This window comes from Patagioenas fasciata, chromosome 12 (genome assembly GCF_037038585.1).
Source record: "Patagioenas fasciata isolate bPatFas1 chromosome 12, bPatFas1.hap1, whole genome shotgun sequence".
NCBI lineage: Eukaryota > Metazoa > Chordata > Aves > Columbiformes > Columbidae > Patagioenas > Patagioenas fasciata.
In genome coordinates, this window is record NC_092531.1 from 4,502,894 (window position 1) to 4,528,201 (window position 25,308).

The following is a 25,308-nucleotide window of genomic DNA, read 5'->3' on the forward strand; positions in this document are numbered from 1 at the left end:
TCTCATGATTTAACAGACTGTGAACTTACTGTACCATATAACAAAGACCTACTAAAATTGCAACATGCTTAAACAGATACCCACAAAGAAAACAGGTTAATAAGGAAAGCATCTTGCAGACTTTAACAAGTTTTCTGACCTGTGTGTTATCAGTTAAGTCTCTCTCAGCTTGTTGAAGTTCAAATCGCCCTGCCTGTAAAACTGTCTGAAAAGATTTAATGATTTCTTGTCCGAGTGCTTTCCTATGTTTTAAAACACCTCCCAATGCCGATTTTTTAGGAGCACAACTGAAAACAATAATTCCTGACCCCATCTTGCAAGTAAAAACCTTGAGAAGAGGGAGGGAGGAGGGGGTGGAAGCACAGGGCTGCTTGCAGCACGAGTGGGAAGAGCGGGCAGAAGGTTTTATGGCGCACTTAAAAACAACTAGAAAAACAATTAACTCACAGCTTGATATGGCTGACTGTTGGATTCACTCACTAATAGCTGATCTGATCTTTCACACAGTTCTTTTGCCCAGTTCTTATCCGGCGACTCCTTCTGTTCTCTTGTAGGAGTTAGAAGGGTAGAAGGCGGTGAAGGCGGACATGAATCAGTAAAAGAATTGATATTACATTTATTTACAACTTTAGCATTCTCAACTTTCACCAGTCCTTTTGACAAATTATCTGACTCCAGTTCTTTGGACTTCTTGGTCTCTCCAGGGTCGTGTGATGGTACAGGAGGCCATCCACTCGGTAATTTTCCTCCCTCCGCCCCAGACTGTTGTATCATCGGGGGTGCCGAAGGCACAACAGGGCATGGAGCAGGAAGGGTATCGAAAACACGAACTGGATAAGCTTCACAGTTATTTTTAGAGTCCTTATCAGGCTGTAACGCTGCAAAAATTCCAGTAACCGCAGCCCGCTCAGCCTTAAATTCTTTTAAGGTGGAAATTATAAGCTTCCATGTAGTCGCTAATGATTTAGCTTCTTTATCTCCGTCGCTAATCTTATCCCATAATTTCTGCCCTATATCGTCCCAAAGTTCAATTTTAAAAGCTTTCTCAGCTTCTGTCGGGTAGCCGTTCTACACCAAACCAACAGCCTACGTATATTACTTTCTTCATATTTAAGTCCTCTCATAGAGAGAATATGCAGGAGGAGTTTAACTATGACTTCTTCCTCTGAGGATCTTTTTGCCCCATTACTTCATTCTTCCTTCCTCCTGCTCCCAGCCGCTCACCTTTTCCGGGGACTTCTTCAACAAAATTTATCTGCAGAACGTCCGTATGCCTCCGCCGGGTTCTCAGTCCAGCTGATCCGCCTCCGGATGGGCAGCTCCAGGCTTTGCCCCGATCTTAGTGAGACGCCGTTCGGAGTATCACGTCGGAGTCACCATTTGTTGGAGCGATAAAAGACTCAGCACTCTGATTCAGTGTGAATCACACAAAGCCATTTATTACAGAAACAAGTCTCCTTATATACACAACTATTCTCTAATCACGCGTCCATGCTCCAAGCATGGATTCGCTAAATGAATATCATGGGCAGTCCACACACTGGAGCCCCACCGATGATAGGTCCGACGACTCACGGCGTGTTGAGGCCCTGTTAATGAAGAAATGCCCCTCTTTCTCACAGCAGATTCTGTTCTCAGCTTATCGAAGTGGCCTTGAGACTCCTTTGGGCCTGACTAATTCAACAACATATCTCCATCTAACCAAACCCCTCCACGCTGCTCCCTTCGCGCTCTCCGTCTGTTCCATATCTTTCTTCCCGACTTGTCTCTTGGAGACTTTTGGCCACTTTGGAGCCAAGTCTGGAGATGTTTTGGCCACTTTTCAGTGGCCTCGCTGGTGACAGGAGGGACAGCAGGAAGTGACAGGCCCGGCACTGACAGACTCCCCGACCCCTAGGGGGCGCGCGGCTGCCACACCCAGCTGACATAGAACCTTTGTCACAATGCCCGCTACCGTGGTGAGGATGCGGGCACTCTGCAGGTGACAGGGACACAGCAGGACTTGGTGTCAGCTCATCAATTTCTCAGTTCCCCAAAGAAGTTGAATTCTGCAAATTGCTGCTTTTGCTGTTGAAATGATGTCATCAGGTGGGTGTTTTGTGTCATAGATTGAAAAACAGAGCAGAAATGCTGAAATATTCCCATGACATGCATGATCCGTGCACCAAACCACCATGACTCAGCGTAAGTAGATCTGCAGCTTATTTTTTTGTACTGCCAGCAGATAGTGGAAGTACAGTATAAAAACCATCCGTATGGAGAGATCTTTGCATTTTAAGCTTAGTCTAAGTGTCTCAAGTAGCCGGGGTTTTTGTTTGGGTCTAATACATGAGGTCTGATGGCTTTCCTCCTTGTCCGAGGACATTTGTGGTAGAACATATAAATCAAGGAAATGTCCTGTAGCTTAGCCTTTCCTTGACTTGCCTTATTTCCTTCTCATCCTGTTCTCTGTCCCAGCCTCTCTCACTAACCCCTCATCTGGCTGCATGTCTCTTCTTTCCTCTCTCCTTTTCTCAAGTTCTCCTGCTTCCTGGCTCTTTTCTTTCCTTTCCTCCATTTCAGTCCTGCAGTCCGGCACTAGTTTTACCTCTTCCCTCCCTTTGGCCTGCTCCCTTCGCTTTCTCCCTCTGTTCCATATCCTTCTTCAAGACTTGTCTCTTGGAGACTTTTGGCCACGCTGGACCCAAGTCTGGGGATGTTTTGGAAACTTTTCAGAGGCCTCGCTGCTGACAGGGGGGACAGCAGGCAGTGACAGGCCCGGGGCTGACAGGCTCCCCCTCCCCTAGGGGGCGCTCGGCTGCCACACCCAGCTGACATAGAACCTTTGTCACAATGCTTGCTACCGTGGTGAGGATGCGGGCACTCTGCAGGTGGCAGGGACACAGCAGGACTTGGTTTCAGCTCATCAATTTCTCAGTTCCCCAAAGAAACTGAATTCTGTAAATTGCTGCTTTTGCTGATGAATTGATGTCATCATTTGGGTGTTTTGGGGTCATACACTGAAAACCAGAGCAGAAATGCTGAAATATTCTCATCATATGCATGATCCCTGCACCAAACCACCATGACTCAGCCTAAGCAGATCTGCAGCTTACTTAGTTTTAGTGCCAGCAGATTGTGGAAGTACAGTATCGAAACCATCCTTATGGAGAGATCTTTGCGTTTTAAGCTTAGTCTAAGTGTCTCAAGTAGCTGGGGCTTTTGTTTGGCCCTAATCCACAAGGGCTGATGGCTTTCCTCCTCGTCTGAAGACACATATGGTATAAAGTATAAAGCAAAACAACGTCCTGCAGGCTAGCCTTGCCTGTGCTTGCATTGCCTTATTTCCTTCTCACGTGTATCTGGTCTGATCCTACACACTTGCACAGTTTTTTCTGATGGTTCTGGAAAGTCTCATAAAGCTGTAGTGGTTTCCCGTGAAGATAACAATCGGCATCATTCTGTAAAAATTGTTGAAGCTTCAACCCAATTAGCAGAACTTGGCACAGCTTTACATTACTTGAAGCTTTTTAAGGAGGAACCTCTAAATTTGATTTGTGATTCTGAGTACGTAGTCAAGGTCCAACGCACGTATCTGATTCTGAACTGTGTTTTTGTTTTTGTTTTTTCTTTTTTTTTTTTAAAACAAAAAGGGGGGAGAAGTAGGGGAAACACCACAAAACCAATTGTCAAAAACATTCTATGTGATTAAACACTTTGCAAGTATGACCCAAAACCATGCTAAATCAGAAAGAACCTACATTAGTTGTGATCAAATCACTAGTTAATGGTCGATGGAAAAGGCCACATCAATTTATAACCTGGGGGAGAGGCTATGCTTGTGTCCTTACAGATCAAGGGCCGCAATGGTTTGCAGCATGAAATGTGAAATCTGTGTTATCTTCCTGACAATGATTGCGGCACCTGCTGCGCTTTGGATGCCTGCACAGACAAAGACTAACGTGGATTACTTTAGCCAACATGACTGGCCAGGACTCCATATGCCTAGCTATGGCATCTCTGGAAAACCTGCTCCACACATGCTTGGTTGGCATCCTCCTTGATGACTACAGTAGCATCACATAACTGTTTCAAAATAGTGGTCGGTGCATAGGCATTGCAACGAACTGTAATAATACCAACATGGCACTTTGGATTAATTGCCTCCTGGAAGCAGATATCGAACCACAGGAACTGGAATTGCTGGCATCTATGCCCATACACGCTTGTATCAACCTGGTTTGTGAAAAGTGGCAGAACAATGTATGAGAACATGAATGGATAAACTGCAAAATGTTAATGCTACTCTTGGTAGCTACCCCATTCCAATGTCATGGTCACACTCGCCATGGCCGCACTCACCTGCCACCTATTTCACCGTTCCGTTCCCCTCGCTCTCTCCCACTGTCCCGCCTGCATCCTCACTCGCCTTCTCGCCACCCTTCCGGGACCGCCATGCCCTTCGGCCGTGCAGCTTCAAACAGCCACATTTAAAAGGAAACAACAAACCGCACTCATTTGCTTTACACTGAAAAGGGCTGCAGGTGGTTACCTACAACAGAAAAAAACCTTAAATCTTGCGTTTCCCTTTGGCATTACAACTGCATAGGTGTGAACTCGTAAAATTAAATCACCCACCTGCCAGACATACTCTCAGAACTTGACTAGGTTGGGGTTTTGTTTATGTTACACAAATGGACTTGCACTTTTGTGAGGAAACAAATTCATTTCTAAGCATTTCCTCCTTGGGGAAAAACACATCTTAGTGACAGAAAAAAAAAAAATCCTGACTTGGAGCTCCCAAACATGCGGGAGTGGTGGGGAAACGAATGAAAGCGAAAACCTACAGCAGCGTGCCCATAAATTCACTGTGAACAAAGAAAGGAGAAACACTCAGCCTTAAGGAGCTCCGGCCGGCAGGTTGCTCTCCCCTGTTCCCCAGGACTGAAGAGAGGCCGCTGCCTCCTGCTGTCGCCTCGCCCGTCCCCCCTCACAACAGGGCTGCCCCGAGAGAGTCGGGGCCCTCTTTTTTTCCCGGTGGCTCGTCCGACCGCTGCTCCCCCGCTTTCTGACGGGCACGACCCCGCCCGCAGTGGCAGTGCCCCCCTCGTCCCCTCAACATGGATCCAGGGCGCTGCTCCCCAGCTGCAGTACCGGGCTGTGGCCACCAGATGGCAGCACCGAGGGCGCTCATGCAGCGCCCCCCGGGTCCCACAGCGCGAGCGATTTTTTTCAGACCCCTGACCCTTTTTCTTGACTCGTGGGCAGCCTGAGCTGCCCTGAACGCGCTTTCCCAGAGCCACGCAGATGGCAGACACACAGATAGAAAATAAAAACCTGACATTTCTAAATTTTTTTTTTCCTAAAGATGCCTTCTGGCCTAATAAAATACATTGCCTCTCCCTATGCTCTGTGTCTTGTCTGTAGCAATAACTCTGCTCATCCGTAGCTGTAGCAGCTCTGCTGCTGTTACAGGGTCCGTTCCAGCCCTTACCCATGGCTGAGCAGCAGCCGGGCAGGCGTTGTTGCTCTGGACGCGTTGCATCCTTCAGGAACGGTTCTCAAACGATCCTGTGCAATGATGTCCAGAGCCAGGACACCCGCGGTGGTGGGACAGGAGCACACGGCCAGGGGCACGTCCCAGCTCGGGGCTGTTTGCACAGTCGCTGTGAGTTGCTCCGTGAGCTGGAACCAACCTCCTGATGCCCCGGCCCGGCCCTTTGTCCCCAGCTTTCCCAGGGCAGCGCAGCGGGCTGGGTCACACCAACTGTTCTCTGCTGGCACCACCCAGCCGGGTCACCTGTGTCTGTGGTTGTGGGGACACCCCACGGGCTCCCTGGAAAATGGACATCACAGCACTGAGAGCGGGCGTTCAGGAGCCTCTGCGCTTTTGGGTTGGTTTGATTGGGTTTTTTTTCTTTTGTTGTTTTGATCGTTAGCTTCTTGTTGTTGGTTGGTTTGTTTTTAAGCTGTTACTCTATATAGCTCATCGATGGTGCTTATAGAGTATGGGTAAATCTACCCTGCTTCCTCACAGATGACAATCTTGCTTTACAACAAGTGATCGAAACTGCTATAGAAAAGTTCAACCACCTCCTGTATAGTAAAGGATAAAAGAAAGTATGGATTTTTGTTGCATCTAATCCAGAATGCAAGTACCAATTAACAACACATTAGCGGTGGGTTCCTTCAAATATTCACAGTGAAGGTAGTTCCTGGTACGATTATATTAGCGTTCTTACTGTTTTACAGGAGAAACACAGGGCACAGCTGATTTTACCCACGTGCAGTGCAATGATCACACGGGTGCGGTGAACTGGGTAAAAGGCCCTAGAAAAGGAAAATCAGGCTCCGTGTGCAGAGCCAAAACAGAAATCCTTTTCAAACTATTGAATTTTTAAAAGCTACAACGGGTATAAAGCAGAAAAAAGAGCAGTGAATGTGTATAATGACACAATTAGATGGTTTTCCAGTTTTACGATGTGTTCTTTTACTAACAGTGTCTGCTGGAGTGGATATCCCGGACACAAACAGGCGGGGTCCTGGTGTTGTGCCCACGGTGATTCATCCACTGTGGCCGTGGGTGTCAGGCCTTGGTACAATAGACACAAAACCTTGGGAGGGAGGTGATCACAGTAAAACACTTCAAGATAATGAGGTAGCAGATTTGATTTAATCTTTATTTAAAAATACACATGGCTGCTGTCTTTTTTCCAGTTGAGCTAGGACGGGTTTCAATATCTCTATTAATTCTAATTACAATACGTGACAAAAATTAGGGGGGAAAGCTTTATTTTTACAATGGTAAATACAGTCTAAATAGTAACTTGGGAAACAGATAAAGGGGTGTAGCAAATGAGGCACAGACTCTCTTTAAGATGTAGAGAGACATTTAATACAAACTCAGGTTTGCATTTGAAACACCGGGTACCTCTGTCCTTGATGTACCGATCCTGTATCAATCCCTCTGTCCCTGATGGTTCCTGTCCCATACAGTCTTTGCTGCTTGTGTTATTCCACCAGCGCTTGTTCTCACGCTGTGACTCTTGCAGTTTCTCACAGCCCTGATGTCACAATACGGCCACATCTCCCCCTTCTTTGTTTAACAATTGCACAGCCATAGCAGCATGTAACTGCACAGCCATTGCACCATTAAAGCTTTTTTCAATCATTCGTTGTACACAAGATCAGATACATGGTCTACAAATCAATAAGTACAAGACTCCACATATAAACATTCTAAGCAGTGGGTTAAAGAAGGGCCGTGTTTCGCAATTTTTGTGGCACCCATAACTGTTACAGAATCACTACTTAATATTCCCTGCATAGTGTTTAATACAGAATAATGAGCTCCCAGTCAACTGAGAATTCTATTTCTCTGTTCTCTAAGTCAGGATCTATATTAATATATCTTTGAGCTGTCTAAGACGGTGTGAAAACTCAGTGGGACATTCCTCACGATCCTGTTTAATCTCAAAAGGTTTTGGTATATTTACAGCTTTAGGCACAGCGTGTCTAATCCCGTATAAAATGCACTGTCGATACCAATTCAGCCTGTCCCCCGATATAAGGCTATTAGGATGCCACCCTGGACTGACAGAGGGACAATTTTGATCTAATGTTCTCTGTGTATTCTACACCAATATCTGTTCTTCAACCTTTTACTGGTTTCAATTTCTTTCCCTGATTATCCTTTTTCAAAACAAATGGATCTGAAGGGGATAAATACAATGCATACGTAACATTATGTATTGCGTAATATGCCTTATGTAATAGGTAATATATGATTTAAAATATATATCTTATTATATATTACATGTAATGCATTACTGTATTACACATTTGCAAAGACGCAAATGAAGACCCAAGGCCCTGGTTTCACCACACATCTTCTGTAGGCAGTATGCAAACCAAACCAAACAATGAAAGTGCCTTATCTCATTGATGGGGTTTTACCCACGTCCCAAGCTGGTCTGAGGATCTGTGGTCCCTTCCAGGAATTCCCCGGTGCTGGCACAAGGTCCCAGAGATCCTGGGATCCATGGGAGGTCAGGCAGATTATCCCATCCTCATCGCCAGAGAACGATACGGAAAAGTCGGCAGCCAGACTCTCTAACACTGTTTTGAAAGTGTTAAAAAAGCAGGCACTTTTATTACAGCGCACTGGGCGCTCGGGGGATCGCTCCTCTAATTGAGCGTGCGTTCCGCTTTCCTCTGGTTTTACATATCATGGAAGTCCTAAAACAGCAAAACACGCCAACCAATGTTTACAGACGTCCCGTGCTCTTTCACCAGTGCGTGCAGTCGCAACGAGAAATCTGGAAGGAGCGTCTACAGAAACATGTGGGTATTTACCCAATTCAGAACAACGCGTTACATCAGCTGGCTGTACTTCATTGGCAGTAATCCCTCCTGGATTAACACCCTCTTTGGATGGCACGAGTGCCAACTGTTGACAATCAGGGCAGGACATAAGAACACTCCGGGCCTGATCCACTGTAATTTGAAATTGTCGTTTTAATGACTTTGCATTCTGGTGAAAGAATTTATGTGATAATTTAGCTTTCTCCAAGGCTTTAGGCACAGTAAGCGGCACAGCTCGTGCATCAGCCCTCCTATTGCCTTCCGCAAGAGGTCCTGGAAGGGCAGCGTGAGAGCGGGTGTGCATTGCATAAAAACCATGACGTCTATGATTTATTAGAAACCATAGCATTCTCAATTCAGCCATCAAAAGAGGATTATCCTCTTCTTTAAGAATAGAAGCTTCCAGGCGGTTAAGTATGCCAGATGCATAATATGAGTCAGTTACAACATTCGAAGGGGCGTTACAGGACACCTCAAAAGCGATCCTGACAGCTGTTTGCTCAAGAACTTGTTTGACCCTTGGTCTCTTTTTTCTACCTTGTGTTTGCAACACTGGGTATCTGACTTTAGCCATGTAATCACAACTTTATGTGAGCGACCAGAGGCATCAGTAAATACAGTCTCGTCGCTTACTGGTCGTTGCTGACAGCAGCATTTGCTGTACAATGGTAAATTACCAATTTCAGCCCAGTTTATGCTGAGGGTAATAAACTGATATGTTCCCTGCATATGTTGCCAATGCAATCTGGAAATTCACATCTTCAGTTAATAACTGTTGCAAATTCTCTTTTGTTGGGCGAATCCCACAAACTATCACTTGCCAAAAGCGTTCACTGTAGTGTACATGCAGGGGCTTTGTCATCAGCCAACCCTTTCTCTGCTACTGCATCCATGGTTAGTGCATTTTTGCCTGATATATCTACAAGATGCCCCTCCTTCCCTGGCAAGGGAGGAGCAGAAGGTTCACAGTGAGTTGTGACCTGTGCAGCTGCTTCCTTCTGAGCCGCTTTTAAAGTAGTCATAATTTTTCCCCAAGTAGATAAATGTTCGCAAGCAGCTTTATCTGCAGTCGCGCTGCCTGTTCATATAATTCTTGTTCAACTTTGTGCCTTGCCTCCAACTGAAATGTACCGCTTGTAGGAAAGTCTGGCACGTGATTAGCAATCCATTCTTAGTGACTAATCGGACTACTGGTACATCGTGACTTTGCTTTCTTAATAAACATTGAAGAACATCTAGGGTTTGTTTGCTTCAAGGGAAAACTTCCCTCCCATGGTTCCTGGTTCCCGGTCCTGGTTCCTGGTTCGATTTGGCTTCGCTATCAGAACATCTACTGCCTTCACAGCCGCACTGAAAGTCCCTGTTGTAACATCGGGATAGCGGGAGAAGTGGGGGTGGCGGGGGCGGCACGCGGCGGCTCACCCGGCGGCAGCGGCGGCGATTGAGGAGGGGGGGGCAGTCGGAGCTGGGCGGAAAAGCGGCGGCACCTGCGGCTCCTCCGGCAGCGACAGCAGCAGCGATCGAGGGGACGTGGGGGGCGGACAAGCGGCGGCTCCTCCGGCCGCGGCCAGGACGTGGCTTCGCCGGCACCGGGGGCGCGAGGCCGCGCGCTGTGGGGCTGCGGGGCGGGTGTGGGGCCGGGGGGCTCCGGGGGCCCCCGGGGGTCCCCCAGCGGCCGCCGTGGGGCGGGATGGGGCGGCTGTGGAATTACCTGTGGGGCACTCATGGAGCTGCTGTAGGGGCTCTTAAGAGGCATGTCTGGAGCACTTATGGGGCGACTATGGGGCAGGGGCTGGGCTGCTACAGCGGGACCTGTGGGGCAGCCACAGGGCTGCTATGGGGTTGGTTATGGGTCACAGATGGGGGGGGGGGCAGCTGGGTGTGGCCCCGCCTACAAGGGGTGGGGTCAGTGCCGAGGGGCGCGGACTGAGAGGACACGCCCACAGGGAGCCCCTCCGGGGGAGGGGGCGGGCGGAGCCTCTGTGTGTCACGCCCCATGGGAGGCGGTCTGGGGGTGGGCATTCTCTGGGGCACGCCCCCATGGGAGGAGCCTCTTGGGGTAGGGAGAGGGTGCGGTCAGCATGGGACGGCCCCCAAGGGGGCGTGGCTTAGCTCGGGAGGAGGTGGAGCCGAGAAGGGGGTGGGGTCGATACAACACATGCTCTGAGGGGGCGTGGCTTAGCAGGGGACGAAACTGGGAGGGGTGGAGTTGGGGGCGGGTTATGTTGGGAATCATTACTGCCTGGGAACTTTTTAATACCTCCATTTATAAACAGCCACTTTCCTTTTTATTTCTCTTTTTAAAAAAATAACTAAAGCTTTGACTCCATTTGGTTCTGAGCTTTGTTGTCTCCAATCTCATGGCTCTGTTATAATTTAAATACTAAACACTCCCGATTACTTTCCAATGTTGTTTAAAATCTAAAGCTTGCTTACTTTGTTTCCTATGCAGTCATTCGTGTCTGCAATTTGTTTCATAACAGTTGTTCAAATGTAGCTACTAGTGACTCCCAATTAGTTTTCTGCCTTCATCATTTAAAAGGAATTTCAAACAATGTGTTTTTTAAACTACAATACAGATTGGGAATAATTACTGCCTAGTTCACCAAATAATAGATTAAATCAAATTTAGTTACTGCTCACGCCTAAATAATTTCATTTATTTACACTTCAACATTTTTATCATTACATTACTACCAGGTGGATTAACTAGCACACATTATTTTTTATTATAGATATAAACTAGAGGTTTTTTCTCTACAGGTATTCCTTCCAATTAGTGCTCCAATATTTATATTCCACTCTTTCACATTTTACTATATAATATTGGGGATAATTACTCTCTGCAGAGTTTTGAGTAACAGCTAGAGTAGATTATAGGCATTATTTACTCTCAAAGACTCTTCTGGTTACTCTTATTTAAGTTTTTATTCTAAATGTCTTACAGTAAATGAGTAGTTAAAATAATAAAAAACAAGGACCTTGGAATTTCCAGGAAAACCCACCGCAGCGCTGTGGGAGATCGGAGGGATTGTCTTGAGGTTGTTGTGTGGATGGGTTTCTATTAGATGGAGATTTATTTCTGAACTAGCCAGGCCCTGGTGAGACCCCATCTGGAATATTGCGTCCAGTTCTGGGCCCCTCAGTTCCAGAAGGACAGGGAACTGCTGGAGAGGGTCCAGCGTAGGGCAACAAAGATGATTAAGGGAGTGGAGCATCTCCCTTATGAAGAAAGGCTGAGGGAGCTGGGGCTCTTTAGTTTTGAGAAGAGGAGACTGAGGGGTGACCTTATTAATGTTTATAAATATATAAAGGGTGAGTGCCACGAGGATGGAGCCAGGCTCTTCTCAGTGGCAAACAATGATAGGACAAGGGGCAATGGGATCAAGCTGGAACACAAGAGGTTCCACTTAAATTTGAGAAAGAACTTCTTCTCAGTGAGGGTGACAGAGCAATGGAACAGGCTGCCCAGGGGGTTGTGGAGTCTCCTTCCCTGGAGACATTCAAAGCCCGCCTGGACACCTTCCTGTGCGACCTCACCTAGGCGTTCCTGCTCCAGCAGGGGGATTGGACTAGATGATCTTTTGAGGTCCCTTCCAATCCCAAACATACTGTGATACTGTGAAAAGGAATTTCAAGGCCACCTTGAAAGCTGAAAACAGGACCTGCTGTGGGAGGGAGGCAGTTCTGCAATAACAGGGCCTCAACTACACGTAAATCACTGGACCTATCAGCAGTGAGACTCGGGCGCGTGGACAGCCCGTGAACATGGACAATATCCACTCAGCTAATGCATGCTTGGAGCGTGGATGCGTGATCAGGAAATAACTGTGTATATAAGGAGGCCTGTTTCTGTGATAAATGGCTTCGCTTGAATTCATATTGAACTGTGTGGAGTCCATGAGTTTTCGCCCTCGCAAGTGGTGACCCCGACGTGATCCATAAGGAGAATTTACAGCAGGGGGACGACTGCTGCAGGGAGCGAGCCCCAGCTGGAACGGCTCGGCTGGACCGGGACCGGGACGCGGTCTGCGGGCTGCGTGACTCCTGATTGATCGCTACAGAAGCGGCAGAGGAGGGATAAAGGATGCGATACCGTTGCAATGGACACCCAAAGAGGTGAGCAGCCGGGGGCGAGAGGAGATGGGGCAGAATATTTTTAAAGAAGAAAAAGAAATACGGTGGCTCCTCCCACATATTCTCTCTAAGAGAGGGGTGAAGTATGAGGAGAGTAACCTCAAAAGACTATTAATTTGGTGCAGAGGCAATGGGTTTCCTGCTGACCTGTTAGGAGCTTTTCAAATAGAGACTTGGGAAAAAGTGGGAACTGTGTTGTGGAAGGCAATCAGTTGCAGTGAAAAACATATTCTCGGCCTTGTAACTGCCTGGAAACTGATAATTACTACAGTGAAGCAATTAAAACCTGAAAAGACTGTTATGAGCATTAGTGACTCAAAACTTAAGCTTGAACTTTGGGACGATATAGGGCAGAAATTATGGGATAAAGTCAGCAATGGAGATAAAGAAGCTAAATCATTAGCAACTACATGGAAGCTTATAATCACTACCTTAAAAGATCTTAAGGCTGAACGGTCTGCTGCTGCCGGAATTTTTGCAGCGTTGCAGCCTGATAAGTATCCTGAAAGCCGCTGTGAAGTTTACCCGGTTCGTGTCTTTGATACCCTCCCTATTCCATCCCCTGCTGTGCTTTCGGCACCCCCGATAGCTCAGCAATCCAGGGTGGGGGGAGGAAAAATTTGTTAAGTAAATTGTAAGCTGAAATAACGTTTTCTGAGAATTCTGTTTAGTTGCATGTCCTACAAGAAGCTGCTTGGATGGCGCAGATCTGCTTGTGCAAGTGAGAAATCTCCAAGGAAATTTCAAATGCTGTATTTCCACTGGTATTAACAGCCAGTGTTTTGATAAAGCAAATACTACACTGATAGATCTGAAACAGGACTTCAATCCGGTAAGGGAAAACAATATCCAATAAATATGACAGCCAAAATGGAGTTAGAAACTTTGAGGAATAAATTTATGACAACCTTACAGGCTGACTGCATTCGATTGGACTTTCAGATTTGTCTATGAAACAACCTGTGGCTATTGTGGGACAGTATGATGAGATTGCTAGCAGATTGATATACCGACTGTTATATACCAATTGTCACTCTGATCAAGAAAATGTAGGGAATGAATTTAAGTCTTACTAGGCCATGATCTTTTTGTCATATATGTACCAGTTGTGAAATTTAATTCTGATTTTTTTTTATTTGTAATCTATGTCTTTGTAAATCGCACTCGCTGGTTTTCTGAACAGCACAGCTTTTGGCATGCATAAATGTAAATTGCTGCAGAACCTGCAATTCTTTAACATCAGGTCACAGGCCATACTTGTATTTGGTCTGATCCTACATACTTGCACAGTTTTTGTTGATGGTTCTGGGCAGTCTCATAAAGCTGTAGTGGTCTGGCGTGAAGATAACGATTGGCATCATTCTGTAAAAATTATTGAAGGTTCAACCCAATTAGCAGAACTTGGCACAGCTTTACATTACTTAGCGCTTTTTAAGGAGAAACCTCTATATTTGATTTGCGATTTTGAGTACATAGTCAGGAGCCAACGCACGTATCTGATTCCGAACTTGTTTGTTTGTTTGTTTGTTTGTTTGTTTGTTTTAAAAAAAGGGGGAAGTAGGGGAAACACCACAAAACCAATTGTCAAAAGCATTGTATGTGATGAAATACTTTGCAAGTATGACCCAAAACCATGGTAAATCAGAAAGAACCTACATTAGTTATGGTCAAATCACTAGTCAATGGAAAAGGCCACATCCATTGATAACCTGGGGAAAAGGTTATGTTTGTGTCATTACAGGCCAAGGATTGAAGTGGATTCCCGTGAAATGGGTCAAGCCATGGCTGAATAAAGACAACAAAGATTCAATGGATGCAGATGGACAGGAGGGAGATAAGTTCTGAGGACTGTTTCAGATGTAAACCATGGATTCTAATTCAGTGTTATAGAGGCTCACAGACCTGGAAGATAAATCGAAGTCAATCCATAAGGTAATTCAACAACTTATGGACCATACCCAGAAGATTAAAGAAGATATAGGACTTTTGGGCTTGGAGGGGTTAACAAATTGGTTAGGGTTAGGAGGGTGGTTTAAGAGCTTTTTACAAAGTATGTTGCTTATCTTAATTATAGTAGTTATTGGGTTATTGTGTATAAGCTGTGCTCTCTCTTGCATTAAGAGAATGTTTGAGTGAATAACGAACCAAGAAAAAGGGGAAATTGTTGAGGAATGGCTTAAAGATAAAGGACATCGAGCTACAGAGCAGTTGTACAAGCAGAGCCTTTTCTGAAGGCCTTAGCATAAGTAGCAAGACCAGGCCACAGTGGAAACCGCTGACTGTTTCACCAAAATCAGCAAGGACACTGCGACCTTGGCAGAGTCTCACAAACAGCTTTGGAGAAGCAAGAGCACAGGAACCTAGAACACGCATAGCTAGTAACTGCAAGTAGGAGGACCATGCAAATGTCACTGTTAGAGCTTAAGCCAATTAGTAGGTGACAGGTATGCATAATTATCATGAACTGTATAAGTATATGCTGTTTGGGCTAATAAATCGAACTATGCTTTATCACTCATATTGAGTCGTCCTGCGTGTTCCTCCGCCGCTCAAAAACTGGTAAAATTGAAGTTTGGATAACAAAACTAAACCGTGTAGAACAGGCTAATAATTAACTACATATCAGTCAAACTATCTTACAAAATAGGCGTACGTAAGCCAAAACATCAAAATGAACCAACAAAAGAACAACTCCTTAACAATAAGGTAAGATCTTCACTTTGACTCAAATATACATTGTTACACAGAAAGAATCAGACCTGAATCTCTGCCTGATTTCAAAAATCCTTAGGTGTAAGACAGCTCAAGAAGAGCGTCACCACTCAGCTGGTGTGGTGGTGTGGCCTAAAAAAACAAGACTAACGCTTCAGCAAGTTGCACTAGTCCAGGGAAATGGCTACGCAACTGTGACTACACCAGTTTCAGCTTAGAGCGGGCACATATCCAAGTCAGTGCACAGCACAGCCTGAACAAAGACCTATGTGACAAGATGAGGGCTGACACTGTAGAAGAAGCCTGGTTACGATTAATAATTTCAAGTACTTTCTATAAAAAGTGATCAGTCTTCACCCTGCCAGCATAGCTCAATCACTACTGCAGGACCCATCAGACCAGATTACGGGCTCTGGAAGACCACAAGCCATTGCCTACAGATGGAGCCTCAATCACAGGAGATGCATCTACTGCATGAAGGAAGTGGTAACAGCTCTTTCACACAACAAATTTCTCCATGCACCCCTTCAGGTTATCAATATTCATAGAATAGTTTGGGTTGGAAGGGACCTTCAGTGGGCATCTAGTCCAACCCCCCTGCAATGAGCAGGGACATCTTCACCAGCTCAGGTTGCTCAGAGCCCCGTCCAGCCTGGCCTGGGATGTCTCCAGGGATGGGGCATCTACCACCTCTCTGGCCAACCTGGGCCAGGCTCTCACCACCCTCATTGTAAAAAATCTCTTCCTCATGTCTAACCCAAATCTCCCCTTTTAGTTTAAAAGCATCACCTGTTGTCCTATTGCTACAGGCCCTGCTAAAAAACCTGTTCCCACCTTTCTTATAGACCACTTTTAAGTCCTGAATGGCCACAGGGAGTTCCTGTCCCAAAGTGGGAAGCGCACGTGGTCTATCCAGGCAGTGACTGGACATGGTAGTTATATGACCATGGATGCAACCACCACATAACTAAAAAAGTAATTGTTCCTCTTATGTGACAGATGAGTATCCAGTCACGTAATGTGTCTGTCCTTACTTGTACAGTGCTCAAATGCTGCTACTAAAGGTCAAAATATTTTAATACAGTGATGCCACACAAAATGGATTTCCTGCCTAAAAGGAAAATAGCACTAAATCTGCTTATATTTAATTTTCCTAGTTAAGAAAAACATATTAGTGTACAATTGTAAATGTTCTATGAATTTTAATGTTTTTACTGCATATACTGCAGCAGTAGAAGCTCTATATTTAAGACAAGAAACACATCTTTTCCCCCAAACCCTGACTGCCTTACAAATATAACAAAAACAAAGGCTACAAAAAGTGCATGGCATGCAGTCAGGCTGGTGCAGAGCCATCTGCTGGGAGCACAGTCTTAAGATGCAATGAAAACAACTTCCTGGATCCCACTGAGACGCAGGATTTCTTGCCATAAAAAGGGGTTTATTAGCAGCAGCTCCCAGCTTCGCAAGCTGCCAGTAACTGAGTAACTGTGAGATCTCTACATCTTGTCAACTTTAGCTAAAAATTTGCCATAGTTACTAGACATAGGGGGAAGGGAAGAACAGAACAACATTTCTATTAAAAAAAATAACGTGGGCACAGAAACCCGTGAACTCTGAAGACGTACACAATGGGGTTGGCTAAATTACAGCAGTACACTAAATACATAAAAGATTTATATCTATTTTATTCAGTCATTCTAATAGTTTCATCTTTGAACTGTGTATTAATTTCCTAGTAATCTTGCTTTACTGGCTTGAAATACATAAATATATATATATATATATATATATATATACAACATATATACATAAATGGGACAAACATTTACCTGCTAAAATTGAGGAATTTTTCCTTTTGTCTACCAGGCGTTTTATGTCTTGACTTTTCTTCAAAGATCGATGGTGATTCCTCATCACTGTCAATCGCATAATTTCTTAAAATATGATTTGACCTGTCTGAAAGACGAGAGAGGTTTGTTAACATTCTTGAATAGCCCATGTCTCGCTCTCGCATTAATACAGCTTCTAAATCAGTGCTACAAACGTCTTGTATTTCTTCATCTGTGATTCTGTGATTTGAGGGCACGTGCTGAATGCTCTTTTCTGAAGAGTTCATCCTACCACAGACCTAAGGAGATCGCACAAGTCTCCACAGAACTGTCCTAAGTCATATGATCGGCATAAGGTGTATTGCTCTGTTGGTGAAAACTCAGGAGTTTGTTTTCCTTAGAATAAAGATGATTGGGAACACCTTCTGCAGTTCCTAGACACCTGAAAAAGCCAACAAGGCCGCTTCCTCCCGGAGCAGGTTCCCCCACTGGAAGTGAGGGAATTAAGTGAATATGATGGCTGCAAATCTCCATTTGTCCGGGACGAGTGAGTCAGAATGTACAGACCAACTCATCTTCTAAATAAGGCTCCTCAAAGATCACCAAAGAAGGAGATAATGGAAGGCGGACAACAGAGACGGGATGCAATTACCAATCCCCTGACCCCTCTGGTTTTGTTTTGTTGTTGGATTTCTGCCTCTCTTTTACCAATGCAAATACATCTCCCAGTTCTACTGGGAGTAATATTGGTAGCATATTCTCAAGGGATTAGCATCACAGCTAACCACAGTTCTCCATTAACCAGGAGTGGAATGAGTTTATCAATTTATTTGCTCTCACCAGCTGACAGACTAAACCTGACACAGTCAGGAGCCTGAGCTCACGTATGCTATGGAAGCCAAGCCCCAGAGTATACACTACTAAAACATTCTGATCTCACATGCAGGTGTACAGTGGGACCCACAAACATTTAAATTAAGAGACTGGTTAAAAATCATGATAGTTACAACAGTATTTCGCTTAAACAACTTGTATTACGGTCCTGACATTCTTCTGACAGGAATTAGAAGCATTCATGTAAAAATGCCTTTCTGCCACCTTTCATCATTTGTTTTGAAAGAAGTGCCTCATACATTAAACCTTAGATCCATCTCTACAAATGATAAATATGTTCGCTACTGTCAGAAACAGGGTGCTCTAGTAGAGAACGCATAGTTCTCTACTGCATATTGCGAGTAATTCACAGCTCCCATCTAGCAGTTTAGAAACCAGAATAAAATCTATGTACCATATTCCTGAAGTAAAGGTGTGCATATGCATATTATAAAACTCTATTGTCATTACAGTTGAGAAGCTTTGTGTTGATTGCACAAATCAGAAGATTTTGCTTTGGCAGAATTTTAAAGTAGTGGATGCAATTTTTGTACCTTGCTGTTGGTCGTTCTTTAGTGCAAGCTCTGCCTGGGGAAATACTCTGCAAGGCTTGTAAAATTCTTGCTAGTGTGTTTTCAAGCAGCGGCTTTGAAATAGGTGATAGTGCTCACCCAGGTGAAGCCACAGCCCTCTGTGAAGCTGGAACAATCTTCTGCATAGCCATAACAAAATCTTTTGCTGTTATTTTAATAGAAGCGACATCTAACAGCAGTTTCTCTCTACTTTTGTATATCTGAGGATAGCAGTGGCGCAAAGCACAGAGGGCAGCTTCAGCGCACAAGGATTTAATGCCAACACCACAGTATCCTAATAAACAAAACAAGAACCAAACGTTATGTCAGTCTCAGGCAACACAGAAGTCAAGACCAAGGTTTCCAAAGTGCAATGCTGAAAGACTTTGTATGCAGCCAAAACCAAACAGGTTCAGAGAGAATTTAAAGAGTTACTGCACTGCAGAGAAATTCTGTTATGTGGCTCACAGCCTGATATCCTGCACTTAGGAAGCAGCCTCCTAATCAAAACCTTCCTCCTGAGGAAGACGCCCAAACTCCATTCAGTGTTCTGAGAGACAGAAAGAAGGTTAAAAGAAAAGAAGCATCTAACTTGTTTGTTTTTCCCAAGGCGTGCCAGCTGCCTCACCGCCTCGCACTGTGGCAAGGCACAGGGCCTCAGGTACTGCCTGGTGCAAGCTCAGATTCCTCAGGACTCAGTCACAAGCAGTTAACTCACTTTGTTTTCAAACTTACCAACACATTTTTTGGCCAGCTCTTCAAGAAACGCATCCAATGGCTTAGGGGTCCAGTCTCGCGTGTCAATCTGGAAAATCTCTTTTCTAGCCTGGAAACAAAAGGGTTGCCTTTTAATTTGTCTAAAATTTGTGTAAAATCTAAAAAACTCCCACATTTATACAAATATGTTTCTTATCTGCTAAACTTCTAAGTTCATTTAATATACTCTCTGCTTTTTCAAGCAGGAAATGTAATAATTCTCAATTTGTTCCTTCGAACTCTTCCTGGGGACCTGCAGTGAAATAAAACACATTTATAGCTTCCATAAACAGTAAGTTTCCACAAGTATGAGACCTAAGGATCTTGAGGGAAAAAAATGTAGTGAAAAACTTATCTGCAAACCAAGAAACTTCTCTCAAATTTAGCAAAATTTTATGGTGATATTGTCATTAGTTCATCAGACTTGCTTTTTTGCCAGTTCATTTAAGGAAAACAGTCCTAGCACTATGTTTCAAATTGCTACAATTACTACAAAGAAGAACAATGACTCACATTACTGTCAGTGATCCAGAAAATGTCAAATGTTCTGACATGCCTCTTTATTTGGCAAGCTGAAGAGGAACTCTCGATCAAAGCGTCTGGGTCTTCATAAAGTGGGAACTATGGAATCCAGTCTGTTGGTGGCTCCGATTACCACAATCTCTCCTCTCCATAAGCGTCAGAAGTGTTGATACAATGGAGCTAACAGAAAAATATAATTTTCATTCACTAGTTTAGTAAATTTTGTTACGTCCTACACAACCTTCCCCAGCAATCACTCAAAAAGGACAAGTTTTAATTGATGAGATACTGACTAGTGAAAGAATCATTTTAAGACATCAAAAATAAATAACGCAACTCTGGCCTGGTGTTGTTATCAAGCTTAGTGCATTGGTTTCAGTTATTGCTTAAAGATCATCTGAAATTTAGTAGCATTGGATTACTAGTTTTCAGGATAAATGACTGTATCACATAAATAGGTTGTGGTCTTCTTTTCACAAAGATCAAGCAGCTTCTATGTAGATACAAAAAATGTACTACCTATGAGTTTGGTCTTGTGTGCTGGACCGCACAGGGGCAAGACCATCTATCTCATCAAAGAAAATAATTGAAGGTCGCATCTGGTAGGCCCGGAATGAAAATATGGGAATATTGACATAAGTAAACCAGCACTATTTTAAAGAGAAAATGCATGCAAAATGTTATGGTTGGAAAGTCACTGGAACTAGATTTTTCAGAGCAGCATCAGGGATCTCCACTAATTGAGCTAACGGAGGAAGTGGCACGTGTAACGGAAGACAGCAGCCTATCTGAACCCACCGAGGCTGGGTGACAGGAAGCAAATCATACCACAAGTTCTTAGGGCTATTTGGCAGCCACTGAGAACCGAGCCGGGACTTAATTCAATTACAGGTTCTGGAAGCAAGCTTCTGTTAGGAATTTAAATGACCGCGCTTCCAGCCTGCATCTGTTTCCCTCTGATCTTAAGCCACCATCTTTTGCCTCCTGCAACCTCTTTGGTGGCTGATTTTGACTTTGTTTTGAGGTGGGGGCAGCAGGAGGGTTGCTCTGTGAGGGTCTCTCATTTCTTTTATTCCCAATATATCTCAAGATTAAAAAAAACAAAACAGACATTGACAATTCAATTTCCATGGAAGGAAGTGACAAACACAAAAAGAGTGAGCTCTCCTTAAAAATACTGATGACACAAAATGAGGTACAACTCAGACAGAACACACGGCACATTTCAACCTTACCTGATCAAATAATAAACGAAGTTGTCATTCAGCTTCTCCCACCCATTTACTCAGGCAGTTGGTCCCTTTTCTCATAAAAAAGGCTATTTTCCTGTCACCTTGGCTACATTCATTAGCAAGTTCACGAGGAACCAGTGTCTTTCCAGTTCCTGGTGGACCATAGAATAGACAGCCTCTGCAATTAAAAGAAAAATAAATCTCAGAAGTAAAAACGTCATGAAAAGTCTCTATTACAATCCTCATCCCTAACATAAAACTCTTCTCTCCTAACCAAAACACTTTATATGTACTGAACAGTGGAAAGAGCTGAAGGGTGAGAAAAGTCAAAACAGATGGAAGGTTTGTGTTCCTACCACAATTCAACAAGGCAGTAAATGAAGTGAATAAACAGGATAATGCAGATGGACAAAGCCTTGAGAAAAGATCATAGTGTCCCAGAAGGACACTTCCAAAACTTCTGACAAATGCAGAGAGGGTGGTTACAGCACAGCGGACTCAAATGAGAAAAAACTTCAGCGCTTCTGCGCTGAGACTGGGCTGACTGCTGAACCATTAGTTCATTCTTCAGTGATACACGGCATACTCGTGCTGGTCCTCACATAAAGCAAGATTTGGTAGTAAGGCATTTCATTCTCCCTTAAAAAGCTTTAAGTAATTGTGTTTGGTCTCCCAGATCATCCATGGCTGATGATGAGGAGGAAGCCTGAAGTTGGGAAGGTATCCTGCATTTCCAGATAAATACGTAGCCATCAACTAGAGAAGCCAATACACTGATGTTTCAGAAGGAATTTCAATGAATAAAGCAGCAAAACACTGAAAGACTGCCTCTCTCCATTATTCGTTATACTTTTAAAGCAACCAAAAGTAAAGAATTTAAGGTTATATTTCAGTATATCATGACTGAATTTTGCTGACCAAGCAAATACAAAGCTAACAATTAAATCTCTAATAATTTCATTCCATAACACATAACTAATTTAGCTATGTAAGAAGTGGACAGATTCATACTTTAGCCCAAGCACAACAAACACTGCAAGGTTCTAGTTGCAAGTCCTATCAATTGTAAAATGGATACTTGAGCACTTGAAAAAACAGTTGGTGGGAGATACAACTGCACTTCCAAGCAACAAATCACAGTTGACTACCAGTTTATTATTCCTTTGTGCTTATAAACTAATCAGGGTGACTTGTACATAAAACTCAAAACAAAACCACCTTAACCCGACCTTTTAAAGTATATTGTTGCCACAGAGTAAATCTTTGAACCCACATATACTCTGGATTCTATCCATTCTTAAGAAATTACTTACTACTACAGCTACTATCAACACTGCTGAAAATTTTGAAGCACAGAAACATACTGATAGCTCCATTGAATATTCTCGTGAAAATGAGTGAATTAGAATTTATAGTTTTAAACAATGTCTGTTACCTTGGAGGCTGAATTTTAAATCTCTCGAAGAATTCTGGGTAAAGTAATGGAAAAACAACCATCTCTTTTAAAGCTGAGATGTGATCAGAAAGATCACCCACACCATCAAAGCATACCTAAAGATAAATTCAACAGAACACATGTTATACATTAAAGAAAGCTGCAACCTCAATAAGGTTCAATCAGAAATTGTATGTCAGCACAAAGGAAATGTTCTGAGTAATTTTCAAATTGCTGAGAGAAAACTGTAAACCAAGGCAGCTGTAGACGGCATGTCATTGAAAGCTTTCATACACACTGGGAACATCTCACTGACACTAAAAGTTGCATTGGATCAACATCAGCCAGACTTGCTTCTATTTTCATTCGATCCTTGTGAATTCCCTTTAAATCATCTTTCTGGAAGTTCAGGGGAAGACACCTGATTTAAATTAAGGGGAAAGAGAAAGTTGCTTTGTAACTTAAGATGCAGCTAGATTTTTGCTTTTATAATGATGCCAAGTGAATGCAGAAGACCTTATAAATGAGCATAAACTTTCTCAATAGTTAAATATTCATTCAAATTGGTTTACGTTTAATGTCCATGAGTAAATCAAGGAAAATGGTCACTCCAGACATTAAATTGACTTCATTATTTTAACAACTCTTAGCACTTACACAGCACAGCACATCTATGAACACAAGCTTCGAACAAGTTATTCCATACGTGGAGACCGTGAACCGACCTTGATCCGTGTGATGGAAGAACCCTCCCAAACCACACTGACATCTTTCAAAGGTTTTTTGCTTCTACATTCAAAATGTTACTTATTTCAGTGACCACAAGTATTGCACTTCTAAAAATCTAATGGCTAATAAAAAGTGTTGTCTCCCCCTCCGTATTTGTTTTCTTTGTACCCTCACACTACCACTGTAATAATCATACTATTAATCTATAATTACCACCATTCAAAAAAACCCTCGAAAGGATTATTCAGTAATGTGGCTGACAGCGCTATTGATAAATATAATAATATCACCAGCTACACACCAACCTGTTAGTTTTTTTGAAGCAAGAGCCTTGTGATCGAGCACTTCTGAATGAATATCCCTGTCTAACAGGTGAAGTGCAGCCTGAAAAATACATCTTGCGTTGTTTTGGTTCTGCTGAAAGCAGAGAATTTAGAATAACGTTACAAACAAGTTTAAGAGAAAGCGGGACAGTGAAAGAGGCAGAAAATGTCATGTGTTTCACCCATCTCTAATTCCAGGGGAAGTTTCAAGTGATTTGGAGGGGATTTTCTTTTAAATCAGTGCACAGTAGAAAAGAAAAAACACAGTTGCTTTTTAAGGAGAACTGGGAACCACAAGAGTAAGATTACCAAGTCTATTTAATTACTATTCTTTCAATGACACATAGCACATTTTTTTAACTGAAAAACAACAAATATGCTTAATGGCAAAGAAATCTAATGTGCACAGGATACAAACATTCAACAAAATTTACTTGTAGAGTGAAGGTAACAAATTTAAATACAACTTGAGTGTGTGTATATACTTTGATTTAAAAGAAAAACCTCTCACTTATGTGCAAGAAATGAGTTCTTAAGAGAAACTGTGCATATAACCTACTTTCCAATGGAGCTTGATAGTGCTCAACAGCTTTCCTCTATCGCAAGTCATAACGCTTTCGCGTGTCTTCACCATCATCATCTTCCTTCTCTCCACTTTCTTCTGATGAAACTACTGCACATTGACGTAACATTGAACTGTTTAAGTACTGTTGCAAATTATATTAAATTAAAAATGCACTGCAGAGATGTCGATCAGTTTTACTATTGCCTTCATGTTTATGATGCAATAGATCTGAAAACCTACAAAACCTTAAGACTACCTTATGCAGGACACATTCCAGAAACTACAAAACACAGAGCAGTATATGTGTAGATACTGTTCTGTCCTCGCTGAAATTGCTGGGTGACTTCTCATTAGTCCTCTATTTCCCCACTCTTGTTCCTTCCAAAATCACCTAAATCCCTCCATTGTCCTGCCTTTGGTTCCTGCCCTGAAGATCCCATAGTAAGTCCTGTGTGAACTGCTTTTCCCTCACATCCCACAACACGTCCCAGGCCTGGCAGTCACTGCTTAGTCCGACAGGCGACCTGGAGAGCTGCCCCTGATGGGTCTCATGCCTGGACACTGGGGCTGATGGTTCTGCTGGGACAGTCCTGGAAGGGGCTCAGACCAAGGTGGCTGCTCCTCCTTGATTTGAGTCCTCGATTTGGGTTCCTGCCTGCCCTTGTGTGCCCCTGGGCTCCTTTGGGTTTGTGCAGATAGGGCTTTGATGGGCTGATGGGCCTGGGAGGTTATTATAACCCTGTCCTGGTTTTGTTAAAAACCAAGTTTCTCTTTTAGTGATTTTGCCTGTCAGCTAAAGCCTTCATATTAGCTGCATTTTCCTGGAGAACCAGACACATGTTTTGGTAAACCTAGCAATGGAATGCAAACCTATTGATTAGCACAGAGGGACATCTCGCGAGAGGGGCAACGAGAAACTGGTGACCAAAGAACTGACCAACTGTGTATAACATTCCATTCATGTGAATACTTCATATAAAAGTGGGAGATCACGAGGATCTTGTCCCTTTTATCCTCATGGCTGACATTAGGGGAGGACCTTGCTGGTCGTCCCTGCGAACTGAGGCCAGTGACAGACTGAATCCAGCTCCGGTTGGCTGTAGAGTCCAATCCAGGACTTTGTGTGCTGGCTCTGCAGTTGCTGAGACTTTCAAGATTGGTTTTGTATATTTTGTATTATTTTCTCTATTCTTATTAGTAGCATTAGTAAAACATCTTTAACTTTTCCAACTCTCTTCTCTCTGTCCTTCTTTCCCTCCTGATCACCTGTCCTTAGC

General features: G+C 43.6%; 1 pseudogene; it reads right to left on the reverse strand.

Annotated features, from left to right (window-relative positions):
* Positions 1-1,241: 1,241 nt before the first annotated feature.
* LOC136113537 (ATPase family AAA domain-containing protein 2-like) overlaps positions 1,242-25,308 on the reverse strand; it is a 44,560-nt pseudogene continuing 20,493 nt past the window's right edge.